This window comes from Sminthopsis crassicaudata, chromosome 3 (assembly GCF_048593235.1).
Source record: "Sminthopsis crassicaudata isolate SCR6 chromosome 3, ASM4859323v1, whole genome shotgun sequence".
NCBI lineage: Eukaryota > Metazoa > Chordata > Mammalia > Dasyuromorphia > Dasyuridae > Sminthopsis > Sminthopsis crassicaudata.
In genome coordinates, this window is record NC_133619.1 from 238,659,253 (window position 1) to 238,679,116 (window position 19,864).

General features: G+C 35.1%; 1 long non-coding RNA gene across 4 annotated transcripts; it reads right to left on the bottom strand.

Moving 5' to 3' along the window:
- Positions 1–499: 499 nt before the first annotated feature.
- Positions 500–19,853, bottom strand: LOC141561118 (uncharacterized). Of its 4 annotated transcripts, XR_012487970.1 has the most exons (5): positions 19,471–19,853; positions 12,210–12,304; positions 3,169–3,377; positions 2,957–3,060; positions 500–2,618 (listed from the first exon to the last, which is right to left on the bottom strand). It is a non-coding gene; the product is annotated as an uncharacterized LOC141561118 (long non-coding RNA). The 4 variants fall into 4 exon arrangements; XR_012487968.1 differs by lacking the exon at positions 19,471–19,853 and adding an exon at positions 19,375–19,446 and having other exon boundaries at positions 2,957–3,377; XR_012487969.1 differs by lacking the exons at positions 500–2,618; positions 19,471–19,853 and adding an exon at positions 19,375–19,446 and having other exon boundaries at positions 2,945–3,060.
- Between the last annotated feature and the right edge of the window lie 11 nt (positions 19,854–19,864).

Sequence of the window (19,864 nt, forward strand, 5' to 3'; positions counted from 1 at the left end):
CCTAAAAGAAAATGGCTCAGTTAAGCTAGGTAACTTATTCTTTGCATTTTTGCTTATTAGATTCCAGGCCCTTCAATCCTATAAGATGGAAGTTGCTAAATTCTGGGTAATTCTTATTGTGGCTCATTATTTGAATAGTTTTTTCATGCTGTAAACTTTCAGGCTGTAAAAAGGCTGTTCCTTTTGCAGTAATTCTGAAATTGCCATGATATTTGGCATTTTAATTTGGGGGTCTCTTTTAGGTGCTATTAAGTGAATTCTTTCAATGGCTATTTTACCTTCTGATTCTATGATATCTGTGCAGTTCTTTTTGATTTTCTGAAAAATGTCTAAGCTCTTTTTTCATAGTGGTTTTTAGGTAATCCAATAATCCTTAGAATGTCTCTCTTAGATCTATTTTCCAGGTCAGTTGTTTTCCTAAGTATTTTACATTTTCTTCAATTTTTAAATTTTTCTTCTAGCTCTTTTAAGATACTTTTAAATTTCTTCTTGGAGAGCCTTTTGTGATAGGGACCAATTTGTATCACCCTTTTGGGTTTCATCTGGAGATCTGCTTTAGTCTTCTCAGGGTTTGAAATCTGTTCTCTTTCACCATAAAAACTATGATAAAGAGTATTTTGCTTTTTTATTCATTTTTAAAAAGTTGAGATCTGCTTTTAGAGCAAGGGAGGTTGGTGAAACTTCCTCTACAAGCAGCAGCTGCAGCACTGGGTTAGTGTTTACTCTTTTTCGGTTAGTAGCCAGGTCCCTTGACATTCTGGCATTTTGGAGTTCACTTTTTACCTTTTGGGTTTATGTTGTGTGTTTTATAACTTCTCTGCTGATCTACTTACTGGCTTGTAGCTAGGGCTGAGTAGCCAACACTGCTGTAGAATACTCCCTCTATATTCTCCATCATGCAGAGTCCACACCACCAGATATGTGCTGCTTGCACTTGGCCCACCTCCCTCCATACACAATTGAAACTGACCTTTTTTGGAGATCTTCAAAATTATCTTCTGCTGGTTGTTTGTTGCACTCCTGATATTCATGGATTCTACCTGTCCAGAACTAATTCAAAGGCTAGATTTACTAATTTGTCTGAAGGTTGTGGGAGAAGATCAGAAAGAATCATGTATCCACTCTGCTATCTTGACTCTGCCCTCCTCCAGGCTCTTTTTTGTTTATCATGCCTTTCAAGTAAACTAATATTTTTTAAACTCTCTCTCCTGTACCTATTTTTCACATGAGTCATTTTTTAATGTGATGTTTCATTTTTTTTTTAGTTTTGCTTTATTGTATCTTAATTCTTCATAAAGTCATTACCTTACATTTCCTCAATTCTAATTTTTTAACAAATATTTTTTAAATGAGCTTTTGAACCTCCTTTCCCAATTAACCAGTTTTGCCATTTAAGATTTTGTCCTCTTCATTTGCTTTTTGTATTTCCTTTTGTACCACTCAGAGGAAAATCTCTTGCTTTACAAAATCCTTTTTGAGCTTTTCCATGGCCTTAGTCACTCTTTATTTTTCTTGATGTCTATGGATGTGGGTACTTTTAACTTTCTTATCTTCTGATTATGTATTTTGATCCCTTGTCATCAAAGTCACTTTCAGTGGTCAGAAATTTGTCTTCTGCTCATTTTTCAGATGGAGGTTACACTGAAGCTTCAGTCATTTTGTGCATCTGTTTTCAAAGATCCTTTTAAGGACCTGAACCACAAGCCCTCATGTCTCCTCTGTTAGAAACTGCTGTCCCTGACCCACTGTAGCAGCCAGCTCTTAATGAGCTAAAACAAGTCCTGCTTTACTTTCAGCTTTTACTCCTGGGGCTGCACTGGGATTGCACACCAGATTCCTACCCCATTGCTCAGACTCTCTTCATTGACCTTTCACTCTCTTCATTGACCTTCAAGTCCTCCCTGGTGTTCTTGGGCCCAAAGGTCCAGAAGCCTTGAGCACTGTTGCTTTTTCCGAAGGCTTGTCTCACTCAAGTTGGGTCCTGGGTTGGAGCTGGGACAAAGATTGTGTGGGTGCTGTCTGCCCTAAAATTGCCTGCGGGGCTCCCACCTTGATTTCACAGACCTTTTCTGCTAAGTTGCCTTCAGCTAGACAATTTTCCACTTTTGTCTTCTGGGTTGTTCTGATGGTCTAAAATTTGTTTGCAGACTTTATTTAAAGATATTGGGGATAGTTTTGGGTAGAGATTGGGAAATTTCTGTCTTTATTTTGACATCTTGACTCTTACCCCCTCCCCCAATATTAACATTGTAATACTGAAAAAGAAAATTCTTCTCTAATTCAGAATTCCAGGAACAGCTGAGAGGTATTGATTCTCTGCAAATATGAGAGTTTTAACTTTGGAAATGTCCACAAAATCTCCATTTGGCATCCTCCAATTTGAGAATATTGCATTAAGTCTTTTCCTACATCTTCCTCAGTACATTCTCCAATTTTCTGGAGTTTGTACACAAGTATGTGCTGAGCAAATCCTTGTGGAAAAAAATGGGCAAAGTACCCATGAATTGGATTCTCACTATGGCACATGTCTCTCTGATTATCCTGAGAAGTTTCCCGTCTCAGCTTTATGTTCCCAAGCTGATTGTGTGGCTAGCTACTGTCTCAAGAATTCAAATTCTCTGGAAAAAATGAAATCAAAAGTGTTTTAGTTGGCGTCTATACTGGCTTGGATCCCAATTCTTCAAGTAATAATATTTGAATTAATTAGGCATATTAGATCTCACTTTATCAGTTATTTTTTCATGTGACCCCTTTAATATTTTCTACATTCACCACTACCAACATAACATTTATCTTTTTATTATGAGCATATGTTGTCTTGTGAGAGGCTATTTGATTAATTTCTCTACTTTCTCTTCTGTTTTTTTGTGTTGTATGGATGTGTGGATGTATTTGTATGGTCTTACACAAATTCACAGAGATGTTCCAACAATTAACATTTCCCTTTTTCACTTACTGTTCAATTTTAATTCTTAGTATTATTCTCTTATGAAGATAATCTAGAATTTCTTCAAATTCAATTATCCAAATATTCCAGGCTTCTCCAGGGTTTGGGGATAACTAAAGATTAATAGAATACATATTACATGAATATAAATATCTCTTTTAAACTGTAAGCATAATGCACTCCATTTGGTATATTTGCCATAAAAGGAAAAATGGACATACCTGGGAATCACACAGCTATTTTGTATCTTGACAAACATTCTGGCACACTGTTTGCTAGAGATTCTGCCATTCTAAAACCCCATTAATAATACAAAGTATATCTTATTCACCACAGATTGCCAGAGTACAATCATCCTGTATCATGTATGATCTTTCAAAGATGGTTTTCAGATAAGTGATCCTTTTCTTTTCTGTAACTGCAGTGTTTTCTATAAGAAAATAAACCTTGTCAGAAAGGGAAAATTAAAGTATAAAAATAAATTTTCTGTAGAAAATTAAATCCAAAAATGTTAAATTAATAAAGGAAACCTACTCTGAAGGTAGGCTTTTATAAGGCAAATGCAATAGCTTTTCTTAGGGGCGGGTCTTTTAGCAATATCTTCATCACTAAGGATCACCATGATGCTAGATGCGGTTGGTAGCAGATCCCAAAGCAGCCAGCCAATAGCTCTTGGTGGTTTTGGGCTCTGGAGAACTAGGAGGGCAGTGGACAGGTGTACACACTTGGGCCACTGGGACTTTCACCTCCTCATGCTCTCTTGGGGGGGGGGGGGGAAGAGTTCTGTCACACCCATAGGCCAGGCACCATTGAAAAGTGGATTCTTCCTGCAGCTGGGCTTGAAATGTGCATACCACTTTATCTATTGTAGCTTGTGGATTCTGTACTTATATAAGGATTCTCTCTGTACATTTTTGCTCCCCTCCCTCAATCACCTCCCTGCTCCCAGTAGTCTCAGTTTGTTCTGCTCTGACTTCATAGTTCCTGGAGAATAAATAAGCCAATTTCATGATGTCACAAAGAAAGAAAATTTCCCAAGAATTCTTTGTCCTGGACTTTTTTCCTTCTATCTTGGAACATTGTTTCCTGTATCCTCTCTTTGAAATCACAGATCAGTCAGGTTTCATTTGGAGCACAAAGATTCCAAAGGCTCCTTTGAACCTTGATGAATTAAGAAATTGATCTTTCTGGAAGTGTCCTTTACTCTTGTCTGAAGAAATCCTAGTGGTATGGCACTAATAATTGTTAATGTTCTCTGACAGCTTCCAGTTCAAGGAAAAATCTATGCTGTACTCCCTTAAATCTAAGTCATTTTGTTTCTCTTGTTACTGATTCCCCCCCCCCCTCCTTTTTTTTAAAGTTGATATTTTTGGTTGGTTTCTTGAATTTGATTGACATTTAAATTAGACCAGCTAGAGCAATTTCCTCAACTTCTCTCTCCCAGAATTATTGACATTCTGTTTTAAGATAGAAGCCTGGACTACTGGGTATACTGATCACATGAGATCAGATTGAAGTGGGTGATTTTGGAATCTTCTGTCATTCATCAGGATCTATGCAGTTCACCTACCTTTATGGCTATGGGAACAAATTGTTTTCATCTGTCAATTCTGCCCTGTGAGGGTTTCACAAGTTTGTGGTAGACACATTGAATTATATTGGTCAACCTCAAATTGTTGTAGTCTGTCTACAGAGACAGTTTTACTGGATTGTGGTTACAGTATATGAAAACTTAATGGAGTTGAATAACACTGAAAATGTTTACACCAGAGATCCTAGTCTTCTTTGACTTAGGATTTGTTGAAAGAATTGGGGATGATTAGGCAAGGACAATATAGATCTAGCCAAAGAGAAGACATTTAACTATGGTGTTTAAATTCTATCACATTGAAAAGGAATCATATTTTTTGTTTTTCAGAAATTCAGAAAATGGAGCAATGGATATTGTAATGTGCTATAGTCTCCAGAAGCTGCCGATCGCTCTCTGGAAGAAGATCTGCTGTGTCAACTCAAATCTCTCAGACAGATTCTTCTTCCTGTAGAGAGCCGACTTCCCTTCCTGCAGAGAGCAGCCTCAAGTCTGGTCCAGACAAAAACTCCCTTTTCCTCCAGAGCTGCCCTCTTTATCCTCCCAGAGAATGGGCTTGGGATAATGCAAGGGCTTCTGGGAAAAATTACTTCAACCAATGAACTTGCTCCTCCTGAGCATGCAAGCTCTTCCTCAGGAATTCACAAGTAAAACTCCCAGTAATGGCCGGAACTAGAGAATTGTCAAGTACTGACTTAGCACTTAGTAAGAACCTAATATCTCATTATCTCATTAGCACTTAGTAAGAACCTAACAGGTATATATTGCAAATTCATGCTTCTTTATCAGGGTCTTCCTTGGTGGTAGAAGGTTGCCCTTCCTCTATGATCTTCACACAGAATAAATCGCCCTTGTCAATGCATACCAAACATGTTTGTTCAGGCTTTATTGTCAGTCTTCCTCAGTGGTAAAAGGTTGCACTTCCTCTATGACTGTCAGGTGGAATAAATAGTCCCTTATCAATGGCATATAATGATTGCCTATCAATGAATTTAGAGGTCTCTGAGGCAGGGCAAGATCAAGTTGAAAACAGAATTTGGAGTCACTTAATTCCTAAGATTGTATCCAATTTTCTATACTCATTTACTCTTTAAGTAACTTAACACTTAACATTTTTCTTAAATTTCCTTATTTGTTTAAGAGTTAATATTAGTGACCCTCTTTCTAGGTCCCTGGCTTGGGAAGATTAACTTAAGTAAAGGAAAACCAAAGTGTAATTGGGGAAGACAGAAACAGACACCCTTACTGTCCACACAACAGCACACAACTAAGGTATCTTTTCTTACTCACCTATTGCTTTCTGAACATCTTTTAACTTTACATGTAAAAGTTTAAGATTCTTTTAGAGCTTTTTTCTTTCCTATTTTACAAGAGAAACATGAACAGCATTGCAGTAAAGGTCAGGGACTGAGAAATTTCAGAGGCCTGGAGTGCTTTCACCACTATGTTAGTAGAAGCTTTTAGGCCCCCACTGTGATATATTGGGCCCTTAAACAGATGGCCCAGAGATACTGATTGACCTAAGAAATGGCAAAGTGGAAAGTCCAGCCATTGAATGGGTACTTATGCTGTATTATTGCCCATGTCATTGCCCCCAGTGGCTCACCCTATAGACCTTGAGCATCATCTTCCAATGATTACAGTATATGAACCTTGTGTTCTTGGTACTATATCAGGACACATAGAATAGGGCTTATCCTTTACAGAGCACACTTTCTGAGGCTCCTCCTGTCTTTCATACTTTGAGTTCCTCAGGAATCTGCAGATATCTGATGCTGATAGCAATTTACTGAAATTTCTATCATATAAATTCTAAATAGGAATTTAGGAATAGGAATAGGTCCAAAATAGGAGACTTCCCTGTATTCAGCTTTGGAGAAAAGCATGGAAACTTCCATGAAGTTACTGAGACAAGATCAACAAACACTGTCCCAATAAATGGCAACTAAAGATCATAAATCCTTCAGGGGAATATATCCTGAATCATTTCTCTCAAAGCCATCAACCTGAGTCAGAAATATAAAATACAAGCAACCAGATGGTCAGTGGAGACAGCACTAGGAATGGACTTGAGTTTAAATCCAGCAAGTTATTTAAGTAACTCCATTTCTACATGTCGAATAAGCTGGAGAAGAAAATGCTGAACTCTTCCAATATCTTTGTCAAGAAAATCCCCTAAAAGGTCACAAAGAATCAGACATAACTAAACATGATTAAACATAACTAAAAGTAACTACAAGGATAGGGAGACTTTAGCAGCTATCATTCCTCAAAAAGCTAAATTAGAACCAAAGCAATTATTCATCCTCCTTTCCCAGCTAAGAAAGATGCATATCAGGGCAAACCAGAACAGTAATCCCTGAGGAGTAACCAAAGCAAGAAGACTACTGTAGGAGTATTTAGTCTTTAAAAAAATGGGTGGGGAAGCCTGTCAGAACCCAAAGAAGGGGGAGGCATAGAGTTTGGCAGGACTGAACTAAACATTTCATAGGCAGACCTAAAATCTGATCTCTCATTTTATCATAACTACCTTCAACAATCTATGCTTTTCTAATTGGAAGAATGAAAACAACTGTCTTAATCACCATTCAAGTTCCTGTCAGACACCAACGTCAGGAACTCCCATAGTTAGATCAAACTTGATAGGTCTGAAATGAATCTCATTCCTTTCAGTCGGAAAACCACTTTCATCCTGACTTCTTTTTCAGTGGAAACCAATGGCATGTTTCCCATCACCTAACCATCCAGTGAGCAGTCATTTAGTAATCAGCCCCTCTGCTAGGATCTGGACAGCTCTCTCCAAGAGTCTACAATCCACAGGGGGAACCATGTGTAAATCATATAAAGAAATTATAAAAGGATTGGACGTAAGGTTTCCAAGGAGCTGGGAGGAATCTGCCGAGGATCCACATAGGAAGTGTCTCTTAAGGGAGGGTAAGTATTCTATGTAAGAGGGCAAGCTAGTGAGTAACTATAGTACAGTCAGTCAAGGGGAGAAGCATAGTAAAAGGAAGGGGACCTTAGTAAAGATGGATTTTGGCATGTGAACTATAACCATGTGGTAAAAATTTTCATAGTGCTAAAAGGATTCACATTGAAGGATCTCCTTATCCTTCAAAAACCCAATCAAAGGCCTGATTTCCCTGAATCCATCTATAAGTTTTTTTCAGCCTGCCTGGTCACATTTCCCTTGATCTATTTGACTCTATTCTCTCTCATTTTCTTTACTCAGAAACACCATTAAACCATTTGGTCCAGGAAAGTCTCAAGAATATTTGTTGTCATTCATGTTTCATCAGTTCTTTGATAAATGTTAAATAAAAGGAAAAAGAAAGAAGAATAAAAGGAAAAATAATATATTTAATATTTGGTTTTATTTGTCACATTGATCTTATCTATAACATTCTTCTATGAGGTTTCTTCTCCTATCTCCTGACACTTATGGGTTAAATTTTAGATGGCTTTCTGGTATTCTCTGACAATCTTGACAGGGATTCCAGGTCACCTAAGGCTGCCCCACTTGAAGTTTGAGCCTTCAGATTTTGTGGACATTTCAAGACTACCCAAATCACTACACCTTGATGACCAGACATATTTATGCTTATGGAGCCCCCGGGGGTACAGTGCATGAAGAAAAATTGCTACTGATTGAATAACCATTTGTAAATGACAGAACAACCTACACATAACACATTTTATTCCAACACTGAGTATGAATTGAGAAAGTTCTAACCATTACACTTAACTCGTCCAGAAATAGTCTCCACTGAAAAAAATTTAATTATAAACAAACATGCACACATACATATGCACATATGCATCTCAGACAGACACAATGAATTCACAGGGAAAGAGACTTCAAGAACTGCAGTCACTAATATTGCTTTAAAAATATTTCTACAATATCCTTTTAATACTTCAATAGGTAGCAAATCTAACTGGAACCTCCCTTGGAGGTTCTAGTGAAACAGGTGTTAAATAGAAACACAAAGAGACTGATACAAAAATCAAAAGCAGCCAATATTTAGAAAAACTCAGACAGTTCCAGGAGGAATGAGTGGCCAGCATTAAATTCTCCAAAAAGGCCAGGAACATACTGAGTGCTTTAGAAAAGTTCATTGAATTTTACTATTAAGACAGAAAATGTAGCCAGAGTAGAAGCAGTTTCAGATGAGTAGTGGGTCAGAACAAAGGGGAAGAGGAGGAGGTGTGGTTATGAGAGAGTAGAGTCTCTACTTGCAAAGACCAGACCTCACACCAGGGGAACAGTGACCATACCTCTCCACAGATGTGATCACCTTGGAAACAACAAGAATCCTTAAGGCCCCTAAAAATAGTTGTAAGAAAGAGAAAATTACAAATCCTCAAGTTTGGGGCAGTAACACTCCTAACCCTCCAACAGGCAAATTGAACTCTAATCCAATATGAAGTTCACAATCAAGAAATAGGCTTGGAAAATGAGCAAATTAAAAACAAAGGAACCTAACCATAATATGATAACATTACAATTTAGTTTTCAACAAAGAATATGAAGATATAAAAACATTTATAAGCAAAGTCTCAAAGAAAAAAGATTATACACAAAAGAACAAAAATGCCTAGACATGCATTTTAGAACAGACATCAAGAAAAATAAAACCAGACTTAAAATAGAAGGAAATGTGAACTACGTCAATGGAAAAAAAAAAAAAAAACAAACAAACCTGGAAACAGACATAACTTTTAATTAGCCTCCATAAAAAAATAGCCTAGATATGTTAGAGAAATTAAAAAGGAAAACTTCAGATATTTGAGAACTCCATCTGTTTTGAGAGGGAACTTCTGTTTGTTCTGTGTGTATTGGCATAAGCATGTTTTCTTATAAATAAGTGATTTAATAGACACAGACCAAGCCAGAGGAAACTGGTTTACTGATGGAGGCACAAAAGTGATCCTTGTTACATGGGCCTTCTTACTCCCCCCATCCTTCAGGAAATGGACTTTTACTCAAAGTCCCATTGGAAACCCTCACTTTAGTATAACCAAACAGAAAACAAACTTTTGATGTCAAACCTCCAAGGTTATATTTCTCTGTTTGTTATCATATCTCCCCAATGAAGACTGTTTTACTCCTAATGCAGAGAAAATTCCTCAGGAAGAAGATCCAGACTTGCAAAAGAACATTAAAATCTCTGTTAAAAGAAATTATACTTTGCTTTGGCCTGCTGGCTCTGAACAGAGTGACTAGCCTCCATGTCACAAATAAACCACATTGCAGCTAAAGCGTTCAATATTGATTATTATCTCCACTCTGTCTGGCAAGCTCTATCTTCAGGGGATATAGATAAAAGTGTCATGCTTTCTGAAAGCAAATTATTTTTTCATCACACTTTTACAGCCATTTTATTTCTGCTCTTAGTAACTGTATATCCCCAAAATGAGATCTGTCCTCTCAGTCCTCTCTCTCAAGCTATCCCTTTTCCCTGGTGTAACAGGATAACTTTTGGTCAGACTTGGACAAAGCAAGATTTCAATCTGTTCTTCTCTCTACCCAAAGCCTAAGACTTTTTGAACATTTTTGCCACATGTTTCTTTGACTATGCAATGGAACCTTTTGCTGTTTACAATGCTACTGTCCCTTACCTCTGCTTTTTAGATTTGTTTTCCTCTTAATTTTGGTCAATGACTAGCACTAGACAGCTGTATTGTCCAGCTTCAGATGTAATATTATAAACCAAGCAGGAGAGCAAAAAATAGTCAATTCATTAAGTCTATGGATAAAGAGTTTATGACCAAGTAAGAAAAGGAAACAATACAAGATTTAAATATACAATTTGATTATATCAGATTTCAAAAGTTTTAATTAAACAAATCCAATACAAACTAGATTAGAAGTAGAAAGCTGAGATTTTTGTTTACATCAAGTTTCTATAAAAAAAAAGCCTTCATTTCTCAAATATAGAGAAAATTAGATCAGATTGATAAGAATAGCAATCATTTTCCAATTGGTAAATACTCAAAAATATAAACAGTTTTCATAGAAAGAATCCAAAGTTATGCATTATCATGTGAAAACATGTTTTTAAACTCAAAGATTACAAAAGAACACAGTAAAACAAGCCTGATAAATGTTAGCGGGACATGTGGAAATTATGACATAGACATATAGTTGGTGGAGATAGGACTTCATTAGTAATGTCTAAAGCAATATAAAACTGTGCATCCCCTTTAATCCAGCGATATCACTAATACATCTATCTCTTAAAGAGATTTTTGTAAGAAGGAAAAGTACATATTTATACAGGTTTTTTGTGAAAATGCAAACTTTGAAATTGAGATTATGTCATTCATCTGGGAAATAGTGTACAATGTTGTAATATATAATTTTAATGGATTGCTAGTGTGTTATAAAAATGATGTGTATGCTGATTTCAGAAAAAACTTTGAAAGAATTCTGTGAACTAATTAAAAATTAATTGAGCAGAACCAAACATATATACAGAAACAGCACCATTGCAACTATGAATATCTTAGTAATTTGTGATAATACAGTAACCCAAGACAATTCCAAAGAACTCATGATGAAAAATTCTATGCACATACAGAGACAGAACTGGTTGAGTTTAAATGCAGATCAAAACATTTCATTTCATATTTTTCCTTTATCTTTTTTTTGGGGGGGAGATCCATATTTTTTTAACAACATAAAAAGTATATGGAAAAATGTTTTGCATGACCATAGATGTTAGGATTACTAAGTGAGAACTGAGGTTGTCTGGACAGTGACAAGGTGAGAATTCAGGTTTTCTGGACAATTACAAGGTGAGAACTCAGGTTGACTTGATAGAGGGGGCAAGCTCATTGGCTGGGGTGGTTCTTCCCAGAAGCCCTTGCATTATCCCACGCCCATTCTCTGGGAGAATAAAAGAAGAGGACTCTCAGAGAAAGAGGAAGACTCTGAATTGCATCAGGCTTGACGGGGCTCTCTGCAGGAAGGGAAGTCACTTCTTTGGACAAGAGTTAACAGCAACTGCCTGGAGACAACGGTTCGTTACAGGAAGAAGAATCTGTCTGAGAGATTTGAGTAGACACAGCAGATCTCTTCCCAGAGAGCGATCCAGCAGCTTCTGGAGACAACAGCACGTTACAATTGGCGCCCAACGTGGGGCGTCTGGATAGTTACAAGGTGAGAACTCAGGTTGACTTGATAGAGGGGCCAAGCTCATTGGCTGGGGTGGTTCTTCCCAGAAGCCCTTGCATTATCCCACGCCCATTCTCTGGGAGAATAAAAGAGAGGACTCTCAGAGAAAGAAGAAGACTCTGAATTGCATCAGGCTTGACGGGGCTCTCTGCAGGAAGGGAAGTCACTTCTTTGGACAAGAGTTAACAGCAACTGCCTGGAGACAACGGTTCGTTACAGGAAGAAGAATCTGTCTGAGAGATTTGAGTAGACACAGCAGATCTCTTCCCAGAGAGCGATCCGGCAGCTTCTGGAGACGACAGCTCGCTACACATACATATGTGACTAACACCTACTTATTTAATATCTTAGGGAGAGGAGTCCAGAGAGGGGGAGAAAAATTTCAACTTAAAATAAGAAAAATAACTCATTTTAAAATAGTTTTTTCAGGAAATTGGGAAAAAATAAACATCATTCACAAAACAGGAAGGAAATCATGAATCAAATTCACTCACCATTGCATGTATTTCTGTGATTACTCTGTATTCCTCAGCTCTCTTTTCCAAAGGTCTTTTCCTTACCATTTTTTTCACCATTGATATGATTTTCTCTGGATAACAAAAATAACAGTGTTTGTTTTAAATTGGGACTTGTTCTTACTTTATTACCAAGAGGGTTGGCTTCTATCTCAATTATCCTCCTGATAATAATTGCACGAGTAATGAATATTTCATTATATTCATTGATATCTATATGAAATAACTGCTTATCAGTCATTTTTTGATATTTTGCCCATTCATCCCTATCTTTTTTTTTTATTTTTTAAATTGATGTATCTATGTTCATTATGGGTAGTTTCTGAACTAGTATATTTTATTCTGGTTTCATTTTTTTTGGTGATCAAAACATTGCAGATATATTTTTAGATTTTCTTCCTATTGATAAATTATAATTCTTAGAATGTAATCTAAAAAGAAGCCCTCAACTTGTCAGGCATTATAATTATCTCCTAATTTTGAACTGAGAAAATACTAATAGAAACTTTATTTGAATTTTTCTTTATACTTTTTTTGTATATTATATTCCAGCTGGCTTATTCCCAAGAGTGGCATTACAGAGACAAAACTGGCACCCATTGTTATTTGTAGAACTTCACCAAAAGATTGCCACATTATTTATTTTAAAAAATTTCACAGCTCAGAAATCCCATTATTGGATATTAATGTACCTGTAGGTCAAGAGTGGTGTGAAATTCCATGTAATAAAATGATCAAATTTATACACAGTGGTTATTTTTAGATTTGGTGATGTGTTCTCTATGTCATTATCTTCATTGTTGATGTTTTCCTCACTATAATTATATTTTCATTTTCAATGATACTTTCTATTTTTGTGACAACTCATTATGACCTTTTGATTGTGGACTGATATTTTTTTCATTTCAACACTGTTTTTCACTTCTGATTCTTCTTTGCTTTTCTGAAACAAAATAAGATTTTGAGACAATGGAGAGGAGGAGAGATGGACTGATAAATATAAATAGAAAGACAGAGATAGAAAGAAGAAATGTGAGGACAGATTCTTTCCCTTCACTCTTTTGTACAGGTACAATTTTATCTATATTTTAAAATTATCTATTTAATATTTTTGTCTATTTCTTAAATTACTCCAATTAATTGACTAATCCTAATTGTATTCCATTTCTGCCTTTTCTCTTTTATACTTTTCAAATATTATCATTTAGGTTGCATATGGAGATCTTTTAGTGGGAGGTGGAACACTTAAGTGATGTTGTGGTGAATTCAAGAAACAAAAGCTATGGAAAGCTACTTTTTTCCATAATTAGTATTACTGAGAATAGGGGGAAAGGGCATAAGTGCCAGATATGTTACAAAGCAAAAAGTGACATGATTTCAGAACTGTTATGCCATATGTTGAGGGAGAGTTAAGAGGCAAAAAAGATTTTGGGTACAGAGACCTAGATGACTGAGCAGTAGGAAGTGACCTCAATAAAAGGAATAAAGTGTAGCGGAAAGGGAGGTTTTGGAGAAAGATCTTTGGAATCCGTGGAGGATCAGAACGCATGTTGATTTAATGATTGATTGAATGTGAAACTCAAGAAACTGACAGTGCTCAATTTCTGTAGATCTGGAAATTTTCTGTGGAGACATAATTGTTTACTCCCAAGGAAGTCATGAGATCAGAAAGAGAAAGGACATGATACAGAATGTTAGAAAACACTCGATCTCCTGGAGAGGAAGATGAATGATGATCCAATGTAGAGAAATCAAAGATCCACAACTAGATAGAAATGGCACCAGGAAAGAGAAATATTAAGGTAGGAAGGGGTAGAATCTGTATATGGGATTGCTCTTCAAAAATGGAAGAGAAGCAAAGCACTACAAAACTGAGAAAAAGCCGATTTGTCAATTAAATGGTTGTTGAGGTTTTCCACTCAAAAAGAGCTCATTATATTCACATGGCAAACTATATTCAAAAACAGTTTTCATTAATGCTCTTGGGTCATCGTGAAAAAAAGGAAAATAAAAAAGACAGATGAAGGAAATAGGCTGGAGAAACAAGATCTGACTATTGCCTATTATTCAAGGAATCCAAGAATACAAGTCAGTAGGAGAAGGACTCCTTATCTTAGACAAACTACAAGAAAATGGAAAAACCTTTAGATACTAAGTAGGTTTAAAACAGCATCATGAACAGTTTAATTAGATGGGCCCTGGAGGCATGGCTAAGAAAGGAAGATTAATTCTTCATGTAAAATATAAAGTATTTCCTTTCTATCATAGAGTGGTAAGGGACATTCACAGCCAAACAAAGGGTAGAGAACAGAAGTTCTCAATATATATTGAGAAGTGGATCAGTTTTATGGGAATATGAGTCATTTCCCAATTGATAAAATAAGTCTGATAAATATTGGAGGAATATGGGGAAATTATGACATGAACACAGTCGATGGAGATATAAGCTGATTCAAATATGCTGGAAATTAATTCACACTTAAAAAATAAAATTCTGCATCCCCTTTAATTCAGCAATATCATGACTATGTGATATTCCTTTTATAAAACTATATTTCCAAATATATCTATGATATTCCTTTTATAAAAATATATTTCCAAATATATCTATACCTATTCTGTTTGTGGAAGTGCAGTAGTGGAAACTCAGGTTATGCCAATCAGATGGGAAATTGCAAAACATGTTGTAGTATGTAATTTTTATGAATTGCTAGTGTAGTATAAGAAATGAGCATGCTGATTTCAGGAAAAAACTTGGAAAGAATTATGTGAACCAATTTAAAATGAACTGAGCAGAAACAAACATTGTACACAGAAATAGCAACATTGCAAAGTTTTCAACTATGAATGACTTAGCAATTCTCGATAATACAATAAACCAAGACAATTCCAGAGAACCCATGATAAAAAATGCTATGCACATACGGAGAACTGATGGACTTTAAATGCAGGTCAAAGCATGCTATTTTTCATTTTATTTTTTCCCTTTCTCTTTTTTTTGGGGGGTCAATATTTTCTTTCACAACATAAAAATAATAAGGAAAAAATTTTGCATGACTGCACATCCATGATTAATACTCATTCATTTAATATCCTAGGGAGAGGAACCCAAAGAAGGGGATAAAAATTACCACTTATATTATAAAAAATACTGATCTTAAAACAGGTTTTATATGAAATGGGGGAAAAGAGACATCATTCACAAAACAGGAAGGAAACCATGAATCAAACCTATTCACCATTGCATATATTTCTGTGATTATTCTGTATTCCTCAGTTTTCTTTTCCAAATGTATTTTTCTTATCATTTTTCCCCTTTGATTTGATTTTCTCTGGATAACAAAAGCAGCAATGTTTTTTGGGGTCTCTTTTGAAATGGGAATTGTTCTTCCTTGATTATTAAGAGCTTTGGTGTCTATCTCAATTATCTTCCTGATAACAGTTGCAGGAATACTGAATACCACATTACATTCATTGACATTTATATATAAAATAAATAAGTGCTTATCAGTCATTATCTTGTGTTTCCTTCTGATATTTTGTCAGTTTCTGGACTAAAAAATATTTTATGTTGGTTTTATGTTTAAGATCATAACAAGGCAGATATATTTCTAGATTTTCTTCATAATGATCAATTTTAATTCCTAGTATATGATTTAAAATTTTTTCAGATGCTTTCAACTTGTCAGGCATTATAAGTATCTCCTGATTTTGAATTGAGAAAGGAATACTAGTAGAAACTTTATTGGAACATAATTTCTCTCTTTAGTTGTTTGCATATTATACTTCAGCTGGTATATTCCAAGAAAGGGACGATAGAGGTAAAATCAGTGCCCATTGCTATTTATTCTGCCACATTATTCATTTTAAAAATTCCACAGTTCAGAAATCCCACTCATTGCCTATGACTGTGCCTGTAAGTCAAGAGTTGTGCCAAATTCCTACCAATGAAATGATGGAATAACCAGTGGGTATTTTTTTTTTTTTTGTTCATTTGCTTTTGGTGATATTCTCCATATTATTAATTTCTGTATTGTTGAAAATTTTCTCACTAATTATATTTTATTTTCAATGATAAATTCTACTAATGTGATGGTTCTTTTTGACCATTTTCTTATAGACTGATATTTTCCATTTCAACGCCGTTTTCCACTTTTGATTCTTCTTTGCTTTTCTGAAACAAAAGATTTTGAGAGAAGAGATGTATATGCATATAAAGAGAGACAGAGACAGAAGAGGTGTAAGGACATATTCCTTCCCTTCATTCTTTTGTATAGATACAAGCTTCAAGGTCGTATAATTTTATCTGTATTTTACAATTATCTTTATTTAATATTTTATCTATATCTTATTTTTTCCAATGCATTGACTCATTGTCCTAATTCTATTCCATTACTAATTCTTCTCTTTTATACAATTCAAGTATTATCACTGATTTTGAGAGAAGAGATGTATATGCATATAAAGAGAGACAGAGACAGAAGAGGTGTAAGGACATATTCCTTCCCTTCATTCTTTTGTATAGATACAAGCTTCAAGGTCGTATAATTTTATCTGTATTTTACAATTATCTTTATTTAATATTTTATCTATATCTTATTTTTTCCAATGCATTGACTCATTGTCCTAATTCTATTCCATTACTAATTCTTCTCTTTTATACAATTCAAGTATTATCACTTAGGTTGTTTATAAAGACCTTTTAGTAGAAGGGGGAACAGTTAAATGATGATGTAGTGAATTAAAAAAACAAAAGCTATGCATAAATTTTTGAATTTCTTGAAAAGCCATTTATTTCCATAGTCCATGAAAGAATTGATAAAATCTTGAAAGAAATTAGTGAGATTTTTTGAGAGTAGGGGGAAAGTCATAAATGTCAAATATGTTACAAAGTAAAAAGTGACAGGATGTCAAAACGGATATGATGATATATAGGTATGGTGAGGGAGAGTTGAGTACAGAGATCTGGATGACTGAGCAGCAAATCATGTCCACAATAGAAGGAACAAAGTGTAGCAGAATGAGAAATTTTGGAGAAAGAACATTGGAATGTATGGAGGACCAAGATCTGATTAACAAATCAATATAGTCCTCTATTATCAAAGAACACAAGTCAGTAGGAGAAGGGTTCTTTGTCATAGACAAACTAAAAGAAAAATGGAAAAAACAGGCACTAAATAGGTTTAGAACAGCATCATAAACAGTTCAATTAGATGAGCCCTTGAGGCATGGCTAAGTAAGAAAGGTTAAATCTTCATTTAAAATAGAAGAAAGTTTCTTTCTGTCATAGATTGGTAAGAGACATCCACAATCAAACAAGGACATTGTAAAGAAAGTGATATCTCAATAATGAAAAACATCATATCTCAAATATAGAGAGAAATGCATCAGATATATATGAATAGGAGCCATTTCCAAAATCATAAATATTCAGTGGTTATCAACAGACAGTTTCCAGCTGAAGAATCCAGTCATGTGAAAACATGCCATAAAACAACAAAAATTAGGAAAAAAGTTAAATAATTCTGATAAATTTTGGAGGAATTTGGGGAAATTGTGACAAGAATACGTAGTTGGTAAAGATATAACTTGATTCAAATATGCTGGAAATTAATTTAAAGCAAAGTGTAAAAAGAGATAAAACTCTGCATTCCTTTTAATCTAACAATATCTCTATGTTTATCCACTAAATAAATTTTTATAAAAGAAAAAAACATTATTTTACAAAAATATCTATACCCATTTTGTTTGTGGAAGTGCAATAGTGGAAAATGAGTTTCTGTCAATCAGTTGGGGAATTGCAGAACATGTTGTTTAATGGATTATGCTAGTGTGCTGTAAGAAATGATGAGCATGATAACTACAGAAAACCATGGAAGGAATTATTACATGAACTAGGTGACAGTGAAGTGAGTAAAACCAGAACAATGTAAACAGTAATTACAATGTAACCAGTAATTACAACACTGTACAATGTTCACCTGTGAATGATTTAGTAATTCTCAGCAATAATGTTACCCAAGACAATTCCAAAGGATCCATGATGAAAACTGCTATGCACCTACAGATAAAGAAGACTTTAAATGCACATAAAAGTATATTATTTACACTTTCCTTTTTTTGTCCATAACTTCTTTCACAAGATGGACTATATGGGATTAAGTTATATATGGCTGCGCATATATTACAAATCACACTTCCTCTCTCCTGTCTCCCCTCCCTGGTATAGTGAGAAAATTTGTAATTTGAAATAAAAAAATCTTAATGTAAAAAAGTTTTAATATATAATTTGGAAAAAAAATTAACCTTATTCACAAAATGGAATATTATAATCATAACATAATTATATTTATAATTATAAAATACTGAAAATTCTGACACAAAAGAACTTTCTTTTTCTCCAGTGAATTAGTGTATTGGAATACTGTTGTGGAGATTAAAATGATCCTATCTACTCTAAGAGAAACTGAGTTAGAAATCTGAGCCAATTGCATTTCATTAAGAGTCCATGGTCCCCTCTAATGAAGTAGACTTCAGATGCCTACTCCTTTCAGGAATTTATTTTTATAGGCTACATGCCCAGTCACTTCTAAATGGCCATAACAAATAGAAAACAATTACCATGAATAATGTGTCATCAGTCATAAATTGGATGAAGGAGTACCTCCACACAAGAACAACAGGCTTCTACTTAATAAAAAAGTGATACAAAGCCATCACAGTTAGTGACCTAAGATGACCATCTGTTCCTTATGAACAAGTGACTGGCCCAGAGATATCCAAATATATTGGGGACTTTCCACATATTTGTGATTTCTGCCACATTAGGCTTAGTCACGTGAAAAAGCAAAATTAGACTGGAGGGCTTTAGTTAACTTGGTATAGTTAAGCAAATAACATAGATTCTGCAGCTCATAGTTCTGTGGCCGCATTTACAAAATTTAGGTCTTATTTTATCAAATTGATTACAAAAAGGTTGGGGTCCGAAATGAATAATTTCTCTCACTCTGAAGTTTTCCTTAACTAGTTTCCAGGATTCTTTCCAGGAAGTTTATCTTCTTATTTGTTTTCTGGATAAAAAAGTAACAGTGTGTGTTTTAATTGAGGATTTTTCTGACTTGGGTAACCAAGAGTTTTAACTCACCTGTGTGATATTTGCTTTCTTTCTATCCTTGGATAATTGGGCTTTTCAGTGTATCAAAGAAACAGCTCCTCTAAACCATGTTTCCAACTGACTCACCTGCAAGGTGTTATTTCTCCATCAACTTATATTAGCAATCCTGGAGACTATCATGAAGACACTGATTTCAACTGGTAGGGAGGGACACAGTGTCTTCTTCCTAACAGAAATCTTTCTGGAACTTTGAAAAATTCAAATTGATTCTAGACTGATACTTGGTGAAAATTCAAAAAAATCTCAGAAGACTATGGTCAATCGACTCTTCAACATACCCAACTGTGCTCCAGATCAAAAGAAAGAGGGCCTTAAGTTGAGCAAGAGGGACAAATGATGGTACAAAAAAATCTAGCAGCCTGGGTGGATCATTTATCATGATTGCTCTTAAATAGGACAGCAACTCCTTGTACCAAAACTTCTACCTGTTCCTTCTTCCCCAACTGCAGCTTGTCATCTC